Source organism: Chrysochloris asiatica, unplaced genomic scaffold, assembly GCF_000296735.1.
Source record: "Chrysochloris asiatica unplaced genomic scaffold, ChrAsi1.0 scaffold00252, whole genome shotgun sequence".
Taxonomy (NCBI): domain Eukaryota; kingdom Metazoa; phylum Chordata; class Mammalia; order Afrosoricida; family Chrysochloridae; genus Chrysochloris; species Chrysochloris asiatica.
The window spans coordinates 797041-802644 of NW_006408770.1; the positions used below are offsets into that span (position 1 = coordinate 797041).

The 5604-nt window shown below is 46.3% G+C and overlaps 1 pseudogene; it reads right to left on the minus strand.

Annotated features, from left to right (window-relative positions):
* Positions 1-739: 739 nt before the first annotated feature.
* On the minus strand, positions 740-1563 carry LOC102829283 (annotated as a pseudogene).
* Between the last annotated feature and the right edge of the window lie 4041 nt (positions 1564-5604).

Consider the following 5604-nt stretch of genomic DNA (forward strand, 5'->3'; position numbering starts at 1 on the left):
CTGTTGTTAGGTGCCATCCTGTTGGTTCTGACTCATAACAAGCCTATGCACAACAGGGTGAAACACTGCCCAGTCCTGTGCCATCTTCACAAGTATTGCTACGTTTGAGCCCACTGTTGCTGCCACTGTGCCAATCCAACTCATTGGGGGTTCTCTACTTTTTCATTAACCCTCCACTTTTCCAAGCATGATGTCCTTCTCTAGGAGCTAGCTCCTCCTACGAGAGATGAAGTCTTGTCTTCCTCGCTTCTAAGGAGCATTCTGGCTGCATTTCTTCCAAGACAGATTTGTTTGTTTTTCTGGCAGTCCACAGTACTTTCATTAAGAGATTGTGTGAGAATGGTAACAATGAGGAACTTTTCTATTAAGGCAAATGATAAATGGGAAACTGTCTGAATTCAGTGACTACAGGCATCTGTGACCACATTTTAAACTGGAAAAGGTGTGTATGATTGGTGCTCCTGGACTGGATTAGATGTTGAGTGCATTATGCAGAAATGTCTGCATTCCTCTAATCCAATCCAAAGTTGCTGGTTAAAGTGAGCTTCCCAAATGAGAGATCAAGAACAGATAATTTCCATCAACACAAACAATCATAGAGATCTGTACCCAGTTCAAAAGGAGAGCATGTTGTGCTGTACATGAGGAATATCAAAATTAAAATCTAGGTTAGTGCATAGTTAAGTATTCTGACCTGGGACCACATGTTGTGACCTACTGCTGGGGGCTGATCCTTGGCTCAATGTTCCGGTGCCACCTCCACTGAGGCCTTCAGATCTGCTGCAGATTTGTCCATGGCAGGTTTCTTTGAGTAATCCTGTTCTCTAAAAATGGTGCTGCCTTTTCGGACATTTGTAGATCCCACTTCAATTGCATGCTGGAAGTCCATGGACATGCCCATGCTCAGTTCAACCTTGTCAGTGGGGATGTTGAGCCTTTCACACAGCTGTTTCCGGAGGGACAATAACACCTGGAAGTCTGGATTTAGTCCTTGACTAAGATCATGCCCAAAGCTTCCTATGGTCATCAACCCCACAAAATCCAGGTTCAGGCATTTGGCATTTACGTGCTCCACCACAGTTATTGTCTCTGAAGGTGGAAGACCATGTTTGCTCTCCACTAGTGTCAATCTGTACCATAACTTTTAACCTTTCTGGAGAACCCTTTTTTCTGCCAGGAGCTGTTCACTGTGTCTGCCAACTTCACAGAATCCACTGTTTCCAGCATGAAGAGATTGTGCACAGTCATCAATTTGTTGACATTTTGTTTCTGTGGGTTTCCAATGAAGTGCCACTTGATCTCAGGACATGAAGACCGAATTTTAGGATTTGATGCTTTTTCTAGCAGTTCCTGCACATAGTTTTCCCCAAAAGTGCGTTGACCATGACTATAAGCCTCGATCACCATGTCTGCAGGTTTGGTTTTGCTGATGGCCACTAGCCGGGGCTGGATGTGTGGGAGATCCCTGGGCCACCGCACCACCAACTGCTGCACGCACTCCTTAACTGTTCATAGTGTGAACCCGACACCCAGCTCAGCCAACATGCTGCCAACTCTCCACATGCCACCCGGACCAAAGCCAAGCCCCAGATGCCCCGCACCTGGGCACCTAGTCCGAGATCCTTTCTGTAGGTTTTTAATTGTTTCCAGTGCTATATCTGTCTTATTTGATTGTTCCTGTAACACTTTTCTGACTTCTTCGTTATTCTTCCAAACTCTATTGTAAAGTGTTTTGATGTGTTTTATAATCATTTTTCTGAATTCCTTCTCAGGCATTTCCAAAGCCCGCCCATCTTCCAGTATGGAGTGTAGGTCTACCTCCAGATCATTTGTCTCAGTCACTTTATCTCATTTCTGGACATGTGCTGATATGGTCATCTGTTTCTGGTTTGGGGGCATATTCAGAAGTTAGCTATCACGTTAATACTTAGATGGGTGTGTATTTTGGTATATTTTATGGTTTCTGATTGACTTCAGGTAGATGTGATCGGGAGATGGGCTTCCCTTTCCACTCTTCTTCCTGAGAAATTTCAAGACTCCACTGTTGGTAGTTATGACATAACTCAGGATTTAATTTTTGGTCTATTTCGTTTTTAGTCTGCCTTTCCTGCTCAAAAACCCCCATTCAGTTCTTTTTCCTAGTGAAAAACTTTTTAGGGCTGGCTGTGATCATTTTGCTCTGCCATTTAGTTTTAAGTAGAAACCGTCCTTTTTAAGTTTGAGTAGATCTGTGTACATGCGTAGTAGAACCCTCTGGGGATGGGGTGTCCACTCGCTCAGGCACCCCCTCTAGTCATCAGAATGGAGGTGCGCAGCCAGTGAGAGACCAATGAACAGATATATAAAAAGAAAAGAATCTCGACACCTTTATCGCCACGGTTCTGTCAGGTGTCCATGGCTGCTCTGATCCTTTCCCAGTGTGGTCTTGCCCAAGATGGCATTTCCGGGAGCAGCTCAGCATCTTAGATTAGAGAGACTTCATTTCTTGCTTCTGCTACAAATTCCCCTAGCTGTAACCCTTCCAACCTTTTAAATACTCCTTTATATGTGGTTCTGATTTCTGGGACCATCCCTTGAAGCTGCTTGGTCCAATATTCTGTGTTGTTGTTGACATATCTTCTCACTACAATTCTACCCTCTCTGCCATCTTGTTTATTCTCTCCTTGTTCTCTCTTTTGAGCTACTACGTCCATAAGTATAGGTAAGTTCATCAAATTGTAGCAGATTACTCTTTTGTTTCCTCTTCTTTCTTCTTCTAGTCGAGTTCTGATGATCCGGCCATTGAAGCCAGGTTAAGTGAGTGCTATCTGCAAATATAGGTGTTCTTGTGCATCTCTTCTCACTTCATATCAGCTTGATGCTTCACTCTCTGCTCTAGTCCTCTGTGGCCATGTCCCTGTTTCTGGACACAGGAGTCCCCAGGTCTTGCCATACTGTTGGCAAATCAGGTTTCAACCCGGGTTCACAGGAGTCTATTGAACGTGGTCGGACTTAGCTCACAAATTCATTGCTGTTTTTCCCCCACTTCCCCTTATCAGTGACCAACGTGGTCACCAGCCAGAGCATATGCCTGCTAGTGCATTCCCCTTGACTCTTAATCTTGGAAAGGGGTTTGTCCTGAGGGGACCTGAACACTTGCCTTGATGGCTCCCAGGTGAACAACTTGCTTGTGCTTGTAGTAGGCCATCAGACTGCCATTATTATTTTTTTATTTTTTCTGCTGGTCTTTCTTTCAAGAAGTATCTTCTGGGTCTTCCGGCAGCGGCACTCCCCTGACCAGTGGGACAGGTACATGAGCTTGGGAGAAATACGGGACAGGGTCACAATAGGGGCCTCAGCCTGGTAGACAGACAGCTTTTGGGCAAACATAAAACATTAGGCGGCAACTCTATGAACTTGTTTTTTTAAAAGAATTAACAACTGAGAAGTTACGAGCATTTTTAACCCCCACCCACCTGCTCCCGGCTCTTACCAGGCGGAGGGTGCCGCCCACTGCAGAACCTAACAGGCCCTGAGCAGACGCTCTCAGAAGAAGCATGCTTTCAGAGAACCAGTGAGCCCTCAGGAACCAACATAGTCCATCCCAGGGGGGTCCTCATAGTCACATTAGGCATTACCGGTGAATATATAGGGAAAATTGGGGGGCCCAAGGCACAGGGGGACAAAGAGGCATTTGGCACGTCATCAAAGACAGACCCTATCTGCCTGCAAGCACGAAGCCCATCCCCCACCTCTTCAGCCTAGGTCAACTCCCCGCTCAGTCTCAGGGACCGGCCCGAAACTAAATAGCAACTCAATTCCAATAACAAAACACCCCTGTTGTGGCTTAATCTGCCAGACCACAAACTGAAGATTTGCACGAACTGTGGCCTGCAGTTCCTACAGGAATCCATATACTAACTAGTTGTGGGTCAGAACCCACCCCACAGCATCTCAATAAGTGGCAAAACCTAGAGGGAGCCAAAACCAGAGTAATGATATTTTAGATTAACTGAAGAAGTGCAGAGGGCAGGAATCCCTGGTGGCTAGGGTGAAGGTCTCCGACAAAAGAGGCTCAGAATCCAAAGCAGAAAGGATCCAAGACAGAGCTCCCGGATTCAGATCCACAGAATAGGAGGGGTCTAGAGGCTGGGAGACTTGTAGCCAGTGGAACTTGGAGCAGAGGCAGAAGGGCGTGTACCCTTGGGCCCATTGGCCAGGTTAGGTGATCTGGGCCCACAGCCTGGGAGAGACAGAGCAGCTGGACTGAATAGGGGCCTCAGGGTCGCCAAGTCATGGAGACGTGCCGCAGGAACATCTAGGGTGCCTTGCTGACCTTGGGTCATTCCGAACTAGTTGTATTTTCTAGTTTCTTTTTCTTTTTTCTTTGGTGTTGGGAGGGGGTGCACTCACGGTTTGCCCACATATGTCTGGGCAAGAGGAAATAAGGGATTAGACCAGTGGCCAGAACCCGCTCCCACCCCCAGCGCTCTCCTCTGCCAGGAACACACGCTCCTGGTCTAGGCTGAGACGAGGAGTGGGTCTGCCTTTTTTCTTGGGTTTAAAAGAGAGCCCAGCTAGTGCAGTGAAGTGGGGTGCTGCACCGCAGATTCCTATGAGCGACAAGCCCAGTGGGATGGAGCCAGTGGCTCACACTCACCAACCACTTATAGGAAATCATATACAGGTGACAGGGCTGGGCTGTGTGTACTACTCGGTCGCCTTGCACTCACGGATTTGAGAGCTGTCCCATTGTAGCACGGTGGGCTGGAGTGCCACTCAAGGGCCTTTTGGTCTGCAGGGTCGGAGGCTCAAGTTCACGAGCCACTCTTCAGAAGCCTAGTGTGGGGGACACAGATACCCGTCATATGAAGTCTGCCTACTCGTTTTCACTGGTTTGAAGTGCTGTGTGCTGAGGTGACGCACTACAGGGCCTTTTGAGCTGTAGGCCCAGTGGTTCGTGCCTGCCAGCCGCTCCTTGGAGACCCTATACAGGGTCGCTACAGGTCGGAACTGACTAGACAGCACCTAACAGCAAGGAGAGGAGGGCAGAAGTGACTGAAAGAGAGGATTCTAAAAACATACAATATTAGGAGTCAGAATTTTCTACCTTATTTTTTTTTCTTTTCCCCATTTTATCTTACTTTGCCTTTATTATTAGCACCTTTTTAAATTTTATTCTCTCTATATTTTTTTCTTTTTTTTCTCTTCTTTCCTTTATTTTTTACATTAAAAATTTGCTTCCTTCTTGCTCTCATTTTTGTTTTTGCTTCTGATCCTCATTTGGCTTTTGATTTTTACCCAACCTCAGTTGGTTGGTGGTTGCATAGCCTCCTTTTTGTTTTTGGAAGACACTTTGTCTCCCTATATCACACAAGAAAAGTCAGTAACCACAGCTAAAAAGTCAAGCTGTAATCACACCTTATAAAATACCAAACCCAAGCAAGAACCAATACCAGCAGACATACACCAGGGAAACAGGCAATACCGGTGAAAGTCACCCCGAGTTAAGCAATAAGAAGGGGGAAAAGAGAAGACCACACCCTGATCTCCTCTCACTGGAAACAATCATTAAGCATAAAAAAGTACCAAAATACAAAATCACTTAAGGGTTAGGCCCACAGA